Source organism: Pinus tabuliformis, chromosome X (assembly GCF_031772625.1).
Source record: "Pinus tabuliformis cultivar Carrire ecotype Pingquan chromosome X, CPIR1, whole genome shotgun sequence".
NCBI classification, from domain to species: Eukaryota; Viridiplantae; Streptophyta; class Pinopsida; order Pinales; family Pinaceae; genus Pinus; species Pinus tabuliformis.
The window spans coordinates 240,792,217-240,815,061 of NC_142308.1; positions in this window are offsets into that span (position 1 = coordinate 240,792,217).

The window sequence follows — 22,845 nt, forward strand, 5'->3', positions numbered from 1 at the left end:
TGATAATAACATTGTTTGATGCACAACCAATGCACAATACAGTAAACTAAAGAAATCAAAGTCAACATTATCAATGTCTTGGAGGTCGGTTATGGTGTTGTATGTTTTCCAAAAACCATAGAATATGAGAAAAATAGAATGAAGGAAAGCTAACTGACATTTTTATATGATGCTCAAATCCCTTTGTTTATGAATGATATTGTTTCAGACTACATAATTAGACAGATAATAATGGGTTGTAATAAGTATTCTTATAGATTAGTATTTCCAGTTTTTCAATAACTTGTTAATTGAAATCTGAAACTCCAACATGGCCCCTCAATAGTCCTGAATTTTCAAGGAAAATAAGTGTTGGAATCACTTGCAATAATTGTTTTTAAAGTGCCTCTAGAATCACGCCATGAGCGCCAGAAATTTTCACACAGAATCCTAAAATATTGCCACAATCACAACTTAGTAACCTAACCATACTACAACAGATGATGAAAATTTATCTTTCAAAATTGGATAAAAGGACCATTGCATAACAGGTGGCATAGTTGACCCTGTTTAAAGGGAGGTCGATAGATTTTTAGGAATATTTACAACAGATTCAAATTTGCAGGTAGGATATCAAGAGTCAAAGAATCAATTTCCAATTTGATGGCAGAGGATTTTCTATCATGGTCCATGGATGAAATAGAAATTAAACAAAAACTCAGAAAGGAGATTAAGGCTGTTACTGGAGATGAAGTAGTCTAGAAACGTCTAGAAATATCCTTGAAAGTTGAATTGCCCACAAACAAAGCCTACATTCATCCAATGAGTGCATCAACATTTGACTGACTGAGAAATTGAACAAAGCTTTAACTAAATCAATCTTGTTACTTATCCTTGCTGCTAAACGACAAGTTCTATCACTGGTTTGAATGGTATATAGTCATGGATTCAAAACAAAGCAGCAAAATGTTGATAATGGAGATGGCTTCAGTTCCTTGTATTTTTACAACAGATTCAAATTTGCAGGCAGGATATCAACAGTCAAAGAATCAATTTCCAATTTGATGGCAGAGGATTTTCTAAATCAACTAACAGAGTATAGTACATTGTAATGCTTACAAAGTTGGAAAAGTGGTTGGAAATGTACTTCGAGGATTAAGACAGATATTCCAAGGCACCCACTAATTGCATGGATGGAATCCTTATTCTAAGAATAATGAGGGAGATTGTTATTCCTTACCCAAATTGGAAAAATGATGGTGTAGTTTTGCACCCTTCCATGAAGGGATCTGCATTTCTTATTCTTTTAAATCGATGTCCTGAAAGGGTGGCCTCAAAAACCTAGTTAGGGAAAGATGTAGCTAGGGCATTTGTTGCAAAACAAGAACTACGCAAGAAAGAAACTTGTTCATAATTTGGATTTGGGTCTAGATTATTCCATCAACATCTAAAAGGATTTCCTAATTTCCTTTAGAAGACTAAGGCCCAAAAGCCACTTTCACATAAATTCTTGCAAAGTTGGAAAAGTGGTTGGAAATGTACTTCGAGGATTAAGACAGATATTACCAGGCACCCACTAATTGCATGGATGGAATCCTTATTCTAAGAATAACAAGGGAGATTGTTATTCCTTACCCAAATTGGAAAAGAGGGAAAGGCCTCTCAGAAGGGATCAAATGTTAGGTTGCAAGGTTAGTGGTAACCAAAAGATCTCTGATAGTTTCATTGTATATTTTGAGCATTAATGCCTGAGAATAAGGAAGACATCAAGAAATTTAGCACGAAATGATAGTTGCATTCACCACAACTCCATTCTAAATAAATCCAAATAAACACTTCAATACAAATAAATCTTCTAAAACCACTGCCATCTCTAGCCCACTTACAACTAAAGAAATCAAAGTCAACATTATCAATGTCTTGGAGGTTGGTTATGGTGTTGTATGTTTTCCAAAAACCATAGAATATGAGAAAAATAGAATGAAGAAAAGCTAACTGACATTTTTATATGATGCTCAAATCCCTTTGTTTATGAATGATGTTGTTTTAGACTACATAATTAGACAGATAACAGTGGGTTGTACCAAGTATTCTTATAGATTAGTATTTCCAGCAAGAAATCAACTAACATAATATAGTACATTTGAGCATTAATGCCTGAGAATAAGGAAGACATCAAGAAATTTAGCATGAAATGACAGTTGCATCCAAACAAACACTCCGATACAAATAAATCTTCTAAAACCACTGCCATCTCTAGCCCACTTATAACTAAAGAAATCAAAGTCAACATTATCAATGTCTTGGAGGTTGGTTATGGTGTTGTATGTTTTCCAAAAACCATAGAATATGAGAAAAATAGAATGAAGGAAAGCTAACTGACATTTTTATATGATGCTCAAATCCCTTTGTTTATGAATGATGTTGTTTCAGACTACATAATTAGACAGATAATAGTGGGTTGTAACAAGTATTCTTATAGATTAGTATTTCCAGTTTTTCAATAACTTGTTAATTGAAATCTGAAACTCCAACATGGCCCCTCAATAGTCCTGAATTTTCAACGAAAATAAGCGTTGGAATCACTTGCAATAATTGTTTTTAAAGTGCCTCTAGAATCACGCCATGAGCGCTAGAAATTTTCACACAGAATCCTAAAATATTGGCACAATCAAAACTTAGTAACCTAACCATACTACAACAGATGACGAAAATTTCTCTTTCAAAATTGGATAAAAGGACCATTGCATAACAGGTGGCATAGTTGACCCTGTTTAAAGGGAGGTCGATAGATTTTTAGGAATATTTACAACAGATTCAAATTTGCAAGTAGGATATCAAGAGTCAAAGAATCAATTTCCAATTTGATGGCAGAGGATTTTCTATCATGGTCCATGGATGAAATAGAAATTAAACAAAAACTCAGAAAGGATATTAAGGCTGTTACTGGAGATGAAGTAGTCTAGAAACGTCCAGAAATGTCCTTGAAAGTTGAATCGCCCACAAACAAAGCCTACATTCATCCAATGAGTGCATCAGCATTTGACTGACTGAGAAATTGAACAAAGCTTTAACTAAATCAGTCTTGTTACTTATCCTTGCTGCTAAACGACAAGTTCTATCACTGGTTTGAATGGTATATAGTCATGGATTCAAAACAAAGCAGCAAAATGTTGATAATGGAGATGGTTTCAGTTCCTTGTATTTTTACAACAGATTCAAATTTGCAGGCAGGATATCAACAGTCAAAGAATCAATTTCCAATTTGATGGTAGAGGATTTTCTAAATCAACTAACTGAGTATAGTACATTGTAATGCTTACAAAGTTGGAAAAGTGGTTGGAAATGTACTTCAAGGATTAAGACAGATATTCCGAGGCACCCACTAATTGCATGGATGAAATCCTTATTCTAAGAATAACGAGGGAGATTGTTATTCCTTACCCAAATTGGAAAAATGATGGTGTAGTTTTGCACCCTTCCATGAAGGGATCTGCATTTCTTATTCTTTTTAATCGGTGTCTTGAAAGGATGGCCTCAAAAACCTAGTTAGGGAAAGATGTAGCTAGGGCATTCGTTGCAAAACAAGAACTACGCAAGAAAGAAACTTGTTCATAATTTGGATTTTGGGTCTAGATTATTCCATCAACATCTAAAAGGATTTCCTAATTTCCTTTAGAAGACTAAGGCCCAAAAGCCACTTTCACATAAATGCTTGCAAAGTTGGAAAAGTGGTTGGAAATGTACTTCGAGGATTAAGACAGATATTCCCAGGCACCCACTAATTGCATGGATGGAATCCTTATTCTAAGAATAATGAGGGAGATTGTTATTCCTTACCCAAATTGGAAAAGAGGGAAAGGCCTCTCAAAAGGTATCAAATGTTAGGTTGCAAGGTTAGTGGTAACCAAAAGATCTCTGATAGTTTTATTGTATATTTTGAGCATTAACGCCTGAGAATAAGGAAGACATCAAGAAATTTAGCACGAAATGATAGTTGCATTCACCACAACTCCATTCTAAATAAATCCAAACAAACACTTCAATACAAATAAATCTTCTAAAACCATTGCCATCTCTAGCCCACTTACAACTTAAGAAATCAAAGTCAACATTATCAATGTCTTGGAGGTCGGTTATGGTGTTGTATGTTTTCCAAAAACCATAGAATATGAGAAAAATAGAATGAAGAAAAGCTAACTGACATTTTTATATGATGCCCAAATCCCTTTGTTTATGAATGATGTTGTTTTAGACTACATAATTAGACAGATAATAGTGGGCTGTACCAAGTATTCTTATAGATTAGTATTTCCAGCAAGAAATCAACTAACATAATATAGTACATTTGAGCATTAATGCCTGAGAATAAGGAAGACATCAAGAAATTTAGCACGAAATGACAGTTGCATCCAAACAAACACTCCGATACAAATAAATCTTCTAAAACCACTACCATCTCTAGCCCACTTACAACTAAAGAAATCAAAGTCAACATTATCAATGTCTTGGAGGTCGGTTATGGTGTTGTATGTTTTCCAAAAACCATTGAATATGAGAAAAATAGAATGAAGGAAAGCTAACTGACATTTTTATATGATGCTCAAATCCCTTTGTTTATGAATGATGTTGTTTCAGACTACATAATTAGACAGATAACAGTGGGTTGTACCAAGTATTCTTATAGATTAGTATTTCCAACAAGAAATCAACTAACAGAATATAGTACATTTAAGCATTAATGCCTAAGAATAAGGAAGACATCAAGAAAAATCAAAGTCAACATTATCAATGTCTTGGAGGTCGGTTATGGTGTTGTATGTTTTCTAAAAACCATAGAATATGAGAAAAATAGAATGAAGGAAAGCTAACTGACATTTTTATATGATGCTCAAATCCCTTTGTTTATGATCTACATTTCTTATTCTTTTTAATCAGTGTCCTGAAAGGGTGGCCTCAAAAACCTAGTTAGGGAAAGATGTAGCTAGGGCACTCATTGCAAAACAAGAACTACACAAGAAAAAACTTGTTCATAATTTGGTTTTTGGGCCTAGATTATTCCATCAACATCTAAAAGGATTTCCTGATTTCCTTTAGGATACTAAGGCCAAAAAACCACTTTCACATAAATGCTTGCAAAGTTGGAAAAGTGGTTGGAAATGTACTTTGAGGATTAAGACAAATATTCCCAGGCACCCACTAATTGCATGGATGGAATCCTTATTCTAAGAATAACGAGGGAGATTGTTATTCCTTACCCAAATTGGAAAAGAGGGCAAGGCCTCTTAGAAGGGATCAAATGTTAGGTTGCAAGGTTAGTGGTAACCAAAAGATCTCTAATAATTTCATTGTATATTTTGAGCATTAATGCTTGAGAATAAGGAAGACATCAAGAAATTTAGCATGAAATGACAGTTTAATTCACCAAAACTCCATTCTAAATAAATCCAAACAAACACTTCGATACAAATAAATCTTCTAAAACCACTGCCATCTCTAGCCCACTTACAACTAAAGAAATCAAAGTCAACATTATCAATGTCTTGGAGGTCGGTTATGGTGTTGTATGTTTTCCAAAAACCATAGAATATGAGAAAAATAGAATGAAGGGAAGCTAACTGACATTTTTATATGATGCTCAAATCCCTTTGTTTATGAATGATGTTGTTTCAGACTACATAATTAGACAGATAACAGTGGGTTGTACCAAGTATTCTTATAGATTAGTATTTCCAGCAAGAAATCAACTAACAGAATATAGTACATTTGGGTATTAATGCTTGAGAATAAGGAAGACATCAATAACAATCAAAGTCAACATTATCAGTGTCTTGGAGGTCGGTTATGGTGTTGTATGTTTTCCAAAAACCATAGAATATGAGAAAAATAGAATGAAGGAAAACTAACTGAAATTTTTTTATGATGCTCAAATCCTTTTGTTTATGAATGATGTTGTTTCAGACTACATAATTAGATAGATAATAGTGGGTTGTACCAAGTATTCTTATAGATTAGTATTTCCAGCAAGAAATCAACTAACAGAATATAGTACATTTGAGCATTAATGCCTGAGAATAAGAGGGAAAACCTCTTTATATCTATTTGACATGTACAACTTGAGGAAAATGTTGTACAACTTGAGGAATCCCATCATGCGTGTATCCCACTGAGATGAGAAAGACAAAGAAGCCATCCTACAAATAGAGACAAAACAGTGTACATACATTGCAAACACAACACTCATAGATAGAGAAGAATGAAGCAAAAAGGACCGAGGCATTTGGAAGGTTTTGCAGCCATTTAAGAAGATTTTCTTATGTTATCAAAATATTTATCATGATTTGCAAGATGGGGCCATCCAAGGTATTAAAATCTTAAAGGCTATCAATCTGATCTGACTATTCAAGACTAGGTCTTAGTAGGTCAAGACATGTGTGCATTTTGGAGGCAGATAATCAGAATTTTCTTAGAGTTTTCTTTTTTTTGTTGTTGGTTTTAATGGTTGATCACAATGAGGATGAGTTGTACATGGCATTTCACATGACCTTGTTGTAATCAAATCCAATCCCAAAGCAAAGCAAGTTGAGGGAAAATACAAAGACAAATGTAGTTGCAAATGTAAATACAAATGCAAATGTAGAGGATTCTTCGTCTGAGACTCCTTAGACTATCAGGAGGCATTTGTGGAGAACATGAGAAGGAGGTCAGGAGAAGGAGGTCAAGAGCCAAACATCACAAGGAATCACAATGTGAAGCATATAGTTAGTTAATATATGCTTTTTCGTTTATTCCTAGGAGAACAATTTGTCTGTCTATACAAAAACACAGAAAATTAGAGACAACAGTGATATTTCTGAAACAAATCTAATTTATCATGGTTTGAACCAGGTGTTCCGCACCTTCTATCTATTGAAATTTTTAAAAAGTTTTGCCTCCAGGATAGGCCAAGTGGTAGACATAATGGGCACCTTGATCAAAACTGGGGGCAGAGTGTGAACCCAAAATAAAGAACAGGAGAATCCCTAATGTATCCCCCACAGACCCATTCCCCTTAAAATTAAAATAGAGAATTGGGACATATTTGGAAAAGGAATGCATACCAGACAATGTAAATACAAATGCAAATGCAGAGGATTCTCCGTCTGAGACTCCTTAGACTATCAAGAGGCATTTGTGGTGAACATGAGAAGGAGGTCCGGAGAAGGAGGACAAGAGCCAAACAACACAAGGAAGCACAATGTGAAGCATATAGTTAGTTAATATATTCTTTTTCGTTTATTCCTAGGAGAACAATTTGTCTGTCTATACAAAATCACAGAAAATTAGAGACAATAGTGATATTTCTGAAACAAATCTGATTTATCATTGTTTGAACCAGGTGTTCTGTACCTTCTAGCTATTGGAATTTTTAAAAAGTTTTGCCTCCAAGATATGCCAAGTGGTAGACAGAATGGGCACCTTGCTCAAAACTGTGGGCAGAGTGGGAACCCAAAATAAAGAACAGGAGAATCCCCAATGTATCCCCCACAGACCCATTCCCCTGAAACTTAAAACAGATAATTGGGACGTATTTGTAAAAGGAATGCATACCAGGCTTCATAGAGACAAAACAGAGTACATACATTGCAAACACCTCATGAAAGGTTACCTTAAAATTGCTCCATAGTTGTGACTATTCGAAATTGACGAGGTTTCACGAACAACAAACATAAAGTAAAATATAAGAGAACAGTGGCCCGAATATATATAAAACTTCATAAGTACCACATAATATGCAGAGGGCACCATATTCTGAGGGCAAAACGATCTACAGAAAAAACGACCTACACGGCCCTCATGCAGCGAAGAAAGAGTGGCCTCGTCCTCTGCGGTCCTCGTTGAAACCCTTCTCCCTTCTCTGCAGGTCCCTCGCCCTCCTCTGCAGCAACTCCGTTGCGCCCTCCTCAACACCCCTGCCCTCCTCTGCATCAAACGCGGATATCCGTGCGCAGGACGGGTTTAATAGCGTGGTTAGGGTAAAGTTTGGTAGGTAATAGAAACCAATTTATTAACTAATAATAACTGACATATTTAACTAATACCTTAACGTTTTTTAAATTAGACGGCTGATTTTTGTTCAATCGTCTAACATTACATCTAACGGCTACGATTAGGACACAAAGGCATTTGGGGGGGTTCATTTCAAAGGGAAACGCCTTACGACGTAAAAGTCTATTATAGAACTAATTACCTTCCGAGTCAAGATACATCTTAAATTTAAAAATCTATTATAGAAACAATTACCTTCCGAGTCAAGATGGTTATCACCCTCGTTATTATGACAGGAATTTCCATTAAAAAAATGTTGGAAATTTAACATACAAATTGATTATATAATCAATCTTGTTCTAAGTGAAAGAACATTGTTTTTACACATTATATTTAAGTTATGAATCTCTTTAAAAAATTTAAAATTTAATATTAATTATTATTATTCATAATTGGCGAGCAGTATATAAGTGGCAAAATATTATAAGGTTGCAAGAGGAGAGGGGTAGTCTATGGTTTAGAGGAAGACAATATATTTATAGATTTATGATCAAGCAGAGATATATGTATATGATTTCTATTAGGAATTTTTGTTAACTAAAAAAATCAAGTGGACACACTTAAAGTAATGGGAGATTCTCTCCTAATCTGAGATCATTAAGACAAAAATCTCCTTCATAGTGGTCTCTGAATTTAAAGTGAGACCATCGCCATCCTAATTTTAAGACATCCAATACAAAACATGCTGAATTTTAAGACATCTCTACGAAACATAATTAACATAAAACTACAATTATTCTTATTTGTTATTAAGATCACGAGACATAGATATTGCTATGAATACAAAACGACATTCACTGTCAACTAACCCACCATGAGAATGAACAACAATCCCTTGGCTTGGGCTGAGTGGAAAGGAAAGTGCTCAAGTGCGTAAAGGCTATACAAATATGCATTAAAAACCCAACTAGCATAAACTCCCACAAGGGACTCTACAACAGTACCTGGATGGCACATACGAAACGTTTAACATGTCTTCCTATTCACTCGGTCTGTACCAACGTTCCTCTTTCTAACTCTTCTTTGCCTCCGGCCATCTCATATCACAATATCAACAACTTTTGTTGGCGTTCAGATCCCTCATCAGCATCGTTGATCCTCATAGAATCGCTGATCCTCGTAGATGTAGTTGCGTCATTGTGAAACTGAAGTGGCGTGTCCTCTAGAATCCCTCATCAACTGGACAGAGTGTCTAGGCTTTAAAATATCAAAAACCTGAAGACTCATAGAGTGAGCTTGTTCATTACATTACAAAGCACATATATTTATACAAAATTCACTACAGCGATTCACTTACTGCTATTTATTATCTATCTAAATCCGCCAACTATAGCCGCTCTACGCCGACTAACATTGATGACTCACCAACTATCGCCGTCATACGATCAGACGTGATTAATGTTCTAACACCTCCCCTTAATCACGACGACCTAAACTTTAACTTGCCTGCTGGTCTAAGTCTTAGCTAGGCTTACAACAAAACATTTCATTTTTGCCTTCTTATTAAAGGGTCCATGCTTGTTCCTTTTCCTTTGCTGGTGTAGTTTCATCTTCACCTTTATTGTCATAAGATAGTGATTGAGTTTCTCCTTTCTTGATTGCAGGGTAACATTCTTTGTATTCAACATTGCTTCAGGTTCTTGGGACTTATACTTGTCCTTAATGTTTGCAATTTTTTCAAGTTTTGTTGCTTCTTTCTGATTGTCAATATCTGCACACTCAAAAACAATGTTAGATTCATAAAAAAAACCATATTGATTTTTGTCATCGTGCTCTTTGGAAAGAGCTTTGCTTCCTTCATTTTTCTTTGCTGACATAGTTGATTGATTCATGTCTTCAACCTCTTTTGTCAATTCTGTTGCTGCAAACATGTTGTCCTGCATTTGATTTGTGTATGGAGGTAGGCAACTCTTCTCACCAAACAACAACTCATCAATAAGATGCTCTTCATGCATCATATTGAACCACTCATCATGGGATACATAATTGTCATCAAATTTGACTTCATAAATCTCTGCATCACAGAGAGTTTCCTTAATATCACATACTACTCTATTGTCAGCTAAAGACATACTTTCAGCCTTAATCCCAGCTATGATGCTTTCAACACAATCACCTTTAGCAACAACTCCTTCATCAACTTCAGCTTTCTCACTACCCTCCATACTATATTTCATTTCAAGAATATCCCAAAATATTTTTGCATCACATATTTCACCAAATTCATACAAAAGACTAGACAAAATATTTTCATCTAAAGCTGATATGATGAGAAACAATGCTACTGCACCTCTACTTTTATCAATGGCATTTATGGAAATTCCTTGAACAAATTGCCAAAAATTTACTGAACCAAACAATCCCTCCATTTTTATTGCCCAAATTTTAGAACTTTTACCTGAGAAAATTGGCAGAATTGGCATTAATCGTTTCAGTATTGCATCAGTGTCTTCAAATTCTTCTATCTGATTTAGATCTACTTTTGGTTGAAGCATTTCATATTCTTCTGCAACTATTGCCTTTTCATTCTTTCTCCTCACCTGTTTCAATTCTCTCCGAGACTGTCTCCTCTGTTGATCCATCACTCTACCATAGAGTCAAATTCAAAATAATTTGTAGCTGAGGCTTCGCTACAGGCTCTTTCATGGTAGAAATATTTTATTCGTTGATTTTTGAAAAAGGTTCAAGGTACCGTGCTTCTGAATATCCTCCGACAATCCTTCATAGGCTAGTTGACAACTCACTGGCAAGTCGATTGCAGTGACTTCTAAAACTCCATTACCTTCTCTAGGCAGCTCCTCATCACTCCAACACTTAACACAATCTTCTCACACACAGTCCTTCAACAACAATAGTTGTTCACGGCATCTACAGCCCTCGGTGCCCCTCTATGCTCTTCCTCGTCTCTCCTCAGCCCTCGAGGCTCCTCCACGCTAGGGTATTTCAACACTCACATATCTGATCCACGCACAGAGAAAATCCACACATAGCCCATTAGCAATGCAGTGTCCTCCACACGCTTTTCGATGAGCTACGGATTCTACAGTCTACTTCTCCTCACAACCTTTGCTTGTTGCTTCTCAAGGCGGCTCCTCCACACCACTGCTCCTCTACACATCTTCACACAAGTTTCGAACTCGCGCATACTAGAAATCTAGGCCACTTCCACATCCGTGGCTCAAATGGGCTGGCAACTCGGCGCCCTCCTCATACAATGCCACAATCTCTACTGGGCACAACACCACAGTCCAGCATTGGCTTGGATTTACATCTTCACGCCGAGCCTTCACACGCACAACAACGCTTCAAGCCACATTGGCTCCTCACACAGTGGCATACGCACAACAACTCTTCAAGCCACACTAGCTCCTCATACGGTGGCAACAGCTCTCCGACCTACTCTTCTCATAAGTGTTCGTATCACACACCACCGAGCCCTCCACTTAAGTGTTTGATCCACGCATCGGTTGCACTTCCACAACGCTCGCTCTTCCTCACACAGTAGACACAACCAAAACCCTCGGCTCTGATACCATATCATAAACTTGAAGACTTATAGAATGAGCTTGTTCATTACATTACAAATCACATATATTTATACAAAATTCACTACAGCGATTCACTTACTGCTATTTATTATCTATCTAAATCCGCCGACTATAGCCGCTCTACGCCGACGAACCTTGATGACTCGTCGACTATCGCCGTCATACGATCAGGCGTGATTAATGTTCTAACATAAAATCACATCAACAAATCTGCAGGGGCTATAGATGAATGGGAGGAAACCACAGAGTAAAATAATTAATTTGATATGATCGGTTGTTCATTAAATTGCATTGATTCTATTGCTATTGCTCGAAGTTATATGATTAAATTCATTCAAAAGCGTCAAGAAAGATATGCTAATCTCAAACATGAATTTGAATGACTAAATTTCTAAATTAAAATTCTAACATGACTGACACTTCCTTCTTAAATTTAAATCGTATATAAACTACCTGAAACTAAAGACTTTTGAATGTAACTTGTAGTAATTATCTCCAACATCTCTCTTCCTCTGCTGGAAGATCCTCGAGTTGCGCCAAATGACAGAGTCACACTCTAATCTCCATGGACTCAGAAGGATCACCGATGATGATGAGGGAAGCGAAATCCAACAGTGATTGTTGAATATGGTGATATGAGTGAACGAGAGACAAAGAAGAGCAGGAGAACAATCTACAGAGAGTATCTCATCGTTGATATATATATATAGAGAAGAGAAAAACCTCTATCAATTTTCGTCTTCGTAGATCACTTTCGTGTGGCATTTCATGCATACCGATGACAAGCACCGCCTCACTAAGGAAAGCCCTATTTCCAACCCTATAACAAAGTAAATGTGCTCTAACATGCAAGCCAAATAGCGCTCACCCCTCTCTCTCCACGCTCCTATCTCGATTCACACGCTGTCACTCAGAGGGCCTTCACGTTGCTATCTCGATTCACGTGCTATCACTCAGAGGGCGAGCGCTATTTGGCTTGCATGTCAGAGCGCATTTACTTCTCTCTCCATGCTCCTATCTCGATTCACATGCTGTCACTGAGAGGGCCTTCACGTTGCTATCTCGATTCACGTGCTGTCACTCAGAGGGCGAGCGCTATTTGACTTGCATGTCAGAGCGCATTTACTTTGTTATAGGGTTGGAAATAGAAAAGGCCCCTCACTAACCGAGTAACTTTTCAGTGAGATGCGGCGCAGCGATATCCAATTAATATCAATAAATAATGTTTAGTCAGAAGGCGGCCACATGCGTATCTTATGGAAATCAAATATTAGGTACATCTTTTTTTCCTGGGATTGAACGAATAAACCGTGTTGAGCAGAAAGGCGGTAGCAGCGGTATAAAATACTGCCCATAGATTGTAAGATATTCTTGATATAAATTTTACAATTTCGAGTATTTAGTTAGTAAAACTTCTTGTCATGGTCAAGATAAAGATTGATATGACATGACATGACATTGCAGAAGATAAGGATAGGAATAGAGAAAATAATATCACACAGAGAGAGACCACTGTGTCGGGTTCTCGATATTTTGGACGTAACATAGGACGGGAAGGAGACAAAAATATAAAAAAACGAAAGGCTCCAGAAATCTTGAGGTGGCGTTGGTTTATTGGTAAGACAGACAGCGAGGAAGGTTGGGGAACTTGTCCTAAGGCCAGGGAACATGTCGATAGGCGGTTGAAGCTGGACACGTAATTTGACGGCAAGCCTTATTTCCTATGTTATGGGATATTTAATATACCAAAAAACCGTTTCTGGCATCTGACAATTTCTCGGTGAGCGCTTGATGCATCCATCTTGACGTCCTTTCCGCTCTCCGGTCAGGTATATCTCTGTTACTTTCCACTCTCCGGCAAAGTATATCTCCGTTTATGGTCCGTCCAAAACGTATGACCATCACATAGTCATCGGCAAATTTATTTCGGGCCCTCCTCCGATATTGAAATTATAATAATCGCAATATTTTTACTTTCAACTAACAACATTAATATAAAATTATCGCCACGGGTATAGCAGGCAACACTTTGGGATTAAGCCTATATATATATATATCTTAGCCATGGATGTAGTAAGTATTGAGGATCAAATTTCTTGATAGAAAACTTCTTTTAAAGAGTAACACTTGGTTTACACGTCAAGATATTTGATCCTTCTTCATACTTGATATATCCATGGTTATAATGGATCTATATTCATTCTCTCTCTACACACAATTGCATTTTTAAATGCATAAACTTATTCAATGATTTGGGAATCTTTTAGGCACTTCAATTTTGTAAATTACACACTTTAAATTTTCAATTTCAACAAATCTCCATTGGATTTCAAAAGAATATCAAAGGCCAAAATGTAAAATAGTGAAACCACTTAAAATAGATGACATTATTTACATTAAATTTTTTTTTTATAATCAATATATTTTTAAATACATATAAAAGTTATTGAATTATTTTACTTTCAACAAATTTAATTACTTTATTTCTTTGGGTATTGGAATATTTTGCTATAGTTAATATCTTTTTTTTCATGTTCTTCTTCTATATATGCATATATGTAAAATTAATATTAAAATAAATTAACTAGTTTGAATATTTAAATAGTTTATTCAAATTTTATATTGAAATATCACATACATATACTAAAATTGATATTAAAATAGTTTATTCAAGTTTTATATTGAAATTTTTGTAAGAGGTATAAGAATTATACATATTTCTCACATTTAAAAGTGAAAATATAAGATTTTTTATTTTTTATTTTTTTTTATTTTTTTTAAACTTTTAATTACTTTGTTTATTTTAAAAATGTATATAAAACTATGATTGTTCACATGAATATCATAATATTTTATTTATGACTAAAAGTGAGAGTGAAACATTTTTACCACATTTGCTAAGTGAAATTAGGATTATTGATGTTTTATAATGATTTTCATTAAAACTAACCAATTATGTATATTCATTTTTGTTTCTAATTATAATTGACATTTTTTTTCATTTAGAGAATATTTTACAATTATTTTTAGAAGGCACACGTGTCAACTCTATGTTAATGACTCTTTTAATTGTTTTATATAATATATACATAGTTAACACACACACACATTATTTTTGTAAGTAAAATTTCATTAGATTACTAAGAATTTGCATAGAGTACAAATATATCGATATCGATTTTTCTGTGGACAATGTCTAAATTGAGCATATAAAAACAAAAATGAAATGCATATATAATATGAGAGTAGCATTGTGCATGTCTTGGGGGTGACCATCTGTCCATAGATGGTAAACTAGATGACTTTCATAAATGTCATGAAACTAGTTTATAAATGCAGAAAACACAACTAATATGCAAATGAGTAACAAAGACTGAAAATGATTTTCTTGATTCCTGGTAGTAGTCAAAGCCATGCCAAGAGTTAATTGAAGGGATTGTCATGACCTTCCTTCAACCATGGTGGTATTTCCCACTTGATAAGCATCATGTCAAAGCTGGTGTCTACATCCTATTGCGGTTTCTCTTTTGTATGCTTGTCTTTCAGTATTTTCCTACCACTGGTGGCCTATTCCTTCACATTGTTTCTCAATGGCCCTTCTTTTGAAAAGGTCTTCTCCATCTTGAAAATTGGCCCTAACTTCTCAGGATTGGGTGGTTTTGCACCTTGAGAAATCAAGTCTGAGAACTCAAAGAAGAAGAGTTTGAGCCATCTAAGGAGTTAGAGAGTGCTAGAGGCAGGTGTGGTAGAGGGAGCTGAATTCCTAGGGCACTAGCCAAAACAAGTAAAGTCGATCTAGCCTGGATGAGATGAAAGTCTAGATCAATGATTTGGACTTCCAACACCCACATAGTCTCTTCCTAGTCTCACATGTGTCGTTTGAGCAGGCTACTCAATGCCCACTGACAATCCCTAGTATTCCTTATCTCCTTCACTAACAGTGCCACAATCAATCTTCTAATGTGCTACATAAGATCCTCATAAGACCATTCTACTCCTAGAGTATGCCATGGAAGAGGAGGTTGACAACCTCTGCCCCTCCCTCCTCTCCCAGGACAATCGTGCTCATGGACCATGGTTGTTATCTTGTGATGTCATGAGTTTTCCCTTCCAACATTGGCATCCTCCTCTTCATTCTCAACAATATTAATTGAATATTGAACAAGCAACTACTTATAGAGATAGTATTTAACATCTCGATTCAACAATAAATGCCAATAAACTTTTATCCAACCCAGACATCTCATGCAATGAATGAGATCTATGGTGATGGTAAGAAGGGTTTTTTTCCATTATTTAATAATTGATGCACTCGATCTAGCTATCATGAAGGCCTTAAATACCTTTGGTAACCAATTCTACACTCAGATCTAGGGCTCTAAGATCTCTATTTTCCATGTATAAGCACTGAGAGGCCCATGTCACAATATGAGGGCAATTAAGGTTCACGTGATCACATGGAGCTTGCTCCTCTATCCCTTTATTCTCTAGAAATTCCATTAAATAAATTTCCTTTCACATGACATAGGAGAAAAGTATTGCCTCTTGATGAGAAATAATTTGAGCTAGTTATTGCATGCTTTGATCCAAATGCCATTTGGAGGAGCACTTTGTGCGAAGAGATCTTGAATGGATCTTCTTCGTTGCTTGAATAATTAGCTGAGAGTCACCTTCACTAATTGCACATGTGACATGCATGCTTTAGGAGGAGGATTGTGTAGAGAAATAGTAGGCCAACCCTGTATTAAATGTAAAGGTTGTGCAGAAATGACAAGTCCCCAACCATCATTATTTGGATTAACCGAAGGGGCAGACATATGTGGAAGCACACGAATGCCCATATTGGGCGGTTGAGGAAATGGAGGTTGTTGTGGTTGAGGCTACATGATGTAGGAGCATCCGGATCTCTTCATTAAAGAAGGAATCCAAAGTGGAGCAAGGAGGATGACGTGAACCATCGGAGCAAACTAGCGAAATTCTGTTTAAAACAGAGTAAATGATGGAATGGATAAAGTCTCTCGAAGACTAAATTAAATGTAATCTGCCATATGTATGTATGCATGTAGAGAGAATTAGGGACAGTTGAGTGAATCATGGAGAGGATTTGATCGGATCCTTTCAGTGATCTGATCTAATGTGTTTTATAAATGATGAACCTGCGTGTTCAATAGAGACAAAGGGTAATATAGTAATACAGAGTGAGTGATAGAGTATTAAAAAATGTAGTCAAGAGGAGAACTCGTTCTAAGGCTAAAATGCCTTTGATCTGTAATCATATAGTGTTAATATAAAAGTGTGCTTTGTGTTGATATTGTGTGCGCTGTGTGTATATTTCATAGATAGTTTGAATGTTTCCGTGTTGCAGGTTTTATCGACCTTCGATCACTCGAGGATCGATGGTGATCCATCGATCAATGAATAATTGTGTTATATGAATGTCGTGTATTAACAGAGGATGGCAGAAATTGTGTTAAAACACAGAAATCCATCAATAGAAGGAGAGATCAAGTCCAAGAGGAGGTTGGAGAAACGATGCACAGGATCCGTTGGATCTCATAGATCGACAATTATTGCGTGGGTAAATTGCGGGGGCGTTAATGCACAAGCAAAGCAGTTTCGCAATAGAAAATGGTATTTTGAGGGCACTCTAAGTGGTAAGTGGTTGTTAGGTCCCTATACTACTAGTGTAACCCCTTGTTGTTATTAGTACAACCCCCTTATTATATTGTTGTGCCCATGTAGTCCCCATATTGTTATTACTGTGCCCCATAGAAGCCCACTATTGTTATTATTGTGCCCTTACATTATTATTTCTATGTCGACTCTGATTATATTATGACCCCTTAGATTCCTATATATAGAAAGGAGGTCTTGTCATTTGTATCATCCAAGAATTGTTCATTTGTGTAATGTAAAGGAGGTTTCCCCCTTGAAGAGGCTGAATTCTAAGGTGTTCATCTATATTTTCTATCTTTTTGTGAGCTAGTTTCATAACATTGGTATCAAAGCCTTGGATTCTAGGGTTTTGCTTCTCCAAACAAGTCATTGTGGCATTTTATCTATAACGTTTTCGCTATGAAGTTTTAGAAGCTAAAAAAAAGCCCATTTGAGACGAAATCACACTGAATCCAATGTTCGAATTTCAAATCTTATCTCACTATATTTTCAGTGATATGATCTAAGGAAATTAGGGTTTTTGCAAGATCCAGAATTTCAACTAAAACCGGTCAGCGTGGGATTTTAACTATAACGCTTTCGCTACAAAGTTTTAGAAGCTAAAACAAAAACCCATTTGAGAAAATATCGGTCTAAACCTCGACTCCGAATTTCAGATCCTGTCTCGCTATAGTTTCAGAGATATAGTCTGAGGAAGTTAGGGTTTTTGCAGTCCCATGAATTACGTTCCAAACAGGTGATAGGGGGAAATCGTCATAACTATCTCTCTGAGCATCAGATTGAAATTTTGTAAGGAGTTACAGAAAGAGGACTTGCTGTAGTTTTCTGTATATCAAATTTAGGTACTAAGGTCAAAACAGTGAGACATGGCACATCGTACACTTTTCCTCTACTGAACTAGTCTATAATTAGGTCACTGTGGGAGATTTAGCATAAATCTTTCTTGGATAATCAAATTCTAATTAGACTTGCGGGGTTAGAAAGAGAACTCAAAGAGCTACCGTAGGAAGAAATTTCAGAAGTTGGAGATTTGAAATTACAGAGTTATAGTCATTTCAATATTGAGCTCCTAAAATCAAGAAAAATTGAGATGAGGAAGTTTGATGGCAAGGATCCGGTAAATTGGATACTACAGATGGAGAATTATTTTGATCTACATGGTGTACCACTGTTACGAAAGGTATGTATTGCATCTTCATATTTAGAACAAGATCAATTTTTATGGTATAAAGGGCTTTGTTCTCGTAAACCACTTGTTACGTGGTCAATTTTCACGGAGGAAATTATAGCACATTATGAGGATACAAAGAGAAACACCTTCTTTACAGCAACACCACAACAATTGGAAGTAAAAAGAGAAAAAGGGCTTTGTTATGAAGTGGAAAGAGAAATTATGGAAACAAGGAAGTCTACCCCTCACAACTATAAAGATGGAAGTGTTGTTTCTCCTAGCCTTCCACAACCTACAAGGGTTGCACTACAACAATTGGAAGAAAAAAGAGAAAAAGGGCTTTGTTACAATTGTGATAAAAAATGCACTAAAGGTCATAAGTGTGCTGAGAAGAAATTATTTTATGTATAGTATGAAGAGGAGGAAGAAAAGGATCAAGAAACATCAAAAGAAGGGGATATACACCATGACCCAATCCCAGAGAAAGAAGAAATGAATCTGACCATATCTTGTAAAGCATTGGCAAGAATTACCACTCCTCAAACTCTCAAGATAGAAGGGCATATCAAGGAGAAAAAGGTTCAACAAGTGAAAGATCACATCAAGAAAGAAGAAATCAATCCAACCATATCTTGTAATGCATTGGCTGGAATTACCTCTCCTCAAACTATCAATATAGAAGGACATATCAAGAAGAAAAATGTTCAAGAAGTGAAAGATCACATCGAGAAAGAGGAAATGAATCCGACCATATCTTGTAAAGCATTGGAAAGAATTACCACTCCTCAAACTCTCAAGATAGAAGGACATATCAAGAAGAAAAAGGTTCAAGAAGTGAAAGATCACATCGAGAAAGAAGAAATGAATCAGACCATATCTTGTAATGCATTGGCCGGAATTACCACTCCTCAAACTATTAATATAGAAGGACATATCAAGAAGAAAAATGTTTAGGAATTGAAAGATCACATCGAGCATCAAGAAATGAATCCAACCATAACTTGTAATGCATTTGAAGAAATTACGACTCCTCAAAATATCAAGATAGAAGGACACATCAAGAAGAAAAAGGTAATAGTGTTGATTGATTCAGGCAGTACCCATAATTTTATTCATTGTAAGATAGCCAAGGAATTGAATTGCTTCCTATATCCAGAACTAGAGTGTCAAGTGATGGTTTCAAGTGGAGGACCATAAATTGCTATGGAAAGTGCCATAATATCAAGCTATCCATGGGTGAATATGTATTGAATAGCCCAATGCTTTCCATTACAATGGGTGGTGCTAATGTTTTACTAGGCATCCAATGGCTACAATCTTTGGGTACGATTTCTTGAATTTTTTTTGGGAAGGAAAGGAAGTTGAATTGAGGGGTATCGAAGGGAAACTTGGAAAGATAATCAACTCTAAAAGCATGACAAAGCTTCTCAATAAAGAAAAACAGGGCGTAATTACACAATTATGTTCACTAGAGGATCCCACATCAAAATCATGTATTTCTCCAGATATCCAAAATGTTTTGTACAATCATTCCAAGGTATTTGAGACTCCCAAAGGCCTCCCACCTATTCGTGATCATGATCATGCTATTCATTTGATTCCAGGAAGTGTTCCTCCAAACATCAGGCCTTACAGATATCCATATGCCTAAAGGAGTGGGAACTCATTCAAAAGTTGAAGAAGATCCCAGTTCAAACAGTATTGCGAGAACTTGACAAGGAAGGAAAAATCATATTGGAACCTGCTACAGTCACAGAACCGAGAATCCGACAACTACAAAATAGATCAATTTCAGAGTATCTGATCAAGTGGAAGAACTTACCCGTTGAAGATTCCACATGGGAGGACAAGAATTTATATAGAAGCATAAAGAACTACTCAATCGTTGAGGACAACACTTTTTGATGGAGAGGGGCATGTTAGGTCCTTATACTACTAGTGTAACCCTTTATTGTTATTAGTACAATCCCCTTATTATATTGTTGTGCCCATGTAGTCCACATATTGTTATTATTGTGCCCCATAGAAGCCCACTATTGTTATTATTATGCCCTTACATTATTATTGCTATGTCGGCTCTAATTATATTATCACCCCTTAGACTCCTATATATAGAAAGTAGGTCTTGTCATTTGTATCATCCAAGAATTGTTCATTTGTGTAATGTAAAGGAGGTTGCCCCCTTGAAGAGGCTGAATTCTAAGACGTTCATCTATATTTTCTATCTTTTTGTGAGTTGGTTTTATAACAGTGGTAATATCACGAGTTCGCCCAATTCCATTAGACGCTCGACACGTAGCAGCAAGGAGGAGAGAGGAAACCGCTTATCGGGGGGTTAATCCTCACACAAGTTGTCCGACTGAAATTGATGTGGACTGTCGGATCCACTAAGCATAGATCGATGGTGGAGGATTGACGCATCAGTTTGAATATTCAAAGTGAATATTGACCGTTGGATCCGGCAAAGTAATGGACACCAGAGATCGACTGATCAGAGATCAATGAATGGATAGCACAGCGGGACGCTGATGGACCAGATGTGTGGACCCGACGATAATTATAGATGCGGGCTTATAGTTTTTGAGATCCTGCTTAAGTGTTTCGGGTTAGGTTTTCTGTGGTTTTCCTGTATATCCTGTGTAATCCAATAGAGTGAATGGTCCTGCGTTCTGAGGCTTAAGCATATATTTAACACTTCCGATAATTAGTGGGCCATAACCCACAGGCCTTAGGATCGAATGTTGTAAATGAAAGGGGGAATTGGTATACCCAAAAATCTCCTTTCATCATTTAGTATCAGAGGAGGGAAAGGGAAGAAGATTTCCCATGAGAAGGAGGAACGAGTGCAAGAAGAAGGAGAAGGAGGTACAGTTGTTGCAGTATGGTGAGTTTATGGTCTTTACTGTCATGCGGATAGTGGTAGCAGAAGGTGATAAGACTTGCAACAATCTAGAGCATGGAGTGCTCAAATGGTTCCATAGAGGAGAGAACTAGAAGGATGCCAAAAGACTAAGCTCAAGAGAAAGCTTGGTGAGGTATCGTGTAGCAGAGGAAGACTGTTACTACAGAGGTTTGGTTGCAGCTCATAGAAGATCATAAAGGCAATTCCACAGGGATGTGGGTAGAATTGCGAAGGATAAGGAGAAGCATATGACCAGGAGGTCATAAATTTTTGTGCCTCGGGAGTCTGATGCAGGAGCATCTGACACTCTTCATTAAAGAAGGAATCCAAAGTGGAGCAAGGAGGATGACGTGGACCATCGGAGAAAACCAGGGAAATTCTGTTTAAAACAGAGTAAATGATGGAATGGATAAAGTCTCTTGAAGACTAAATTAATTGTAATCTGCCATATGTATGTATGCATGTAGAGAGAATTAGGGACAGTTGAGTGATTCATTGAGAGGATTTGATCAGATCCTTTCAGTGATCCGATCCAATGTGTTTTGTAAATGATGAACCTGCGTGTTTAATAGAGACAGAGAGTAATATAGTAATAAAGAGTGAGAGATAGAGTATTCAAAAATGTAGTCAAGAGGAGAACTCGTTCTAAGGTTGAAATGCCTTAGATCTGTAATCATATCATGTTAATATAAAAGTGTGCTCTGTGTTGATATTGTGTGCGCTGTGTGTATATTTCATAGATAGTCTGAATGTTTCCGTGTTGCAGGTTTGATCGACCATTGATTAGTGGAGGATCGATGGCAATCCATCGATAAACGAATAACTATGTTATATGAACGTCGTGTGTTAACAGAGTATGGCAGAAACCATGTTAAAACACAGAAAGCCATCAATATAAGAAGAGATCAAGTCCAAGAGGAGGTTGGAAAAATGATGCACAGGATCTGTTGGATCTCATAAATCGATGGTTATCGCGTGGGTAAACTGCGGGGGCATTAATGCACGAGAAAAGCAGTTTCGCAACAGAAAATGGTATTTCGGGGGCACTCTAAGTGGTAAGTGGTAATATCACGAGTCCAACGATTCCATTAGCTACTTGACACGTAGCAACAAGGAGGAGAGAGGAAACCACTTATTGGGTGGTTAATTCTCGCACAAATTGTCCTGTCGAAATCGATGTGGATCGTCGGATCCACTAAGCGCAGATCGACGGTGGAGGATTAACATGCTAGTTTGAATATTTGGAGGAAATATTGGCCATTGGATTCAAGAAAGTAATGGATGGCGGAGATTGGTGAATGGAGAGCGGAGCAGGATGCCGATGGACTGGAAGGGCGAACCTGACCATAATTATAGATGCGGGCTTATGGTTTTTGACATTCGGCTTAAGTGTTTCGGGTCGAGTTTTCCGTGGTTTTCCTGTGTATGTTGTGTAATCCAATAGAGTGAATGGTCCCAGGTTCTGAGGCTTAAGCACATAT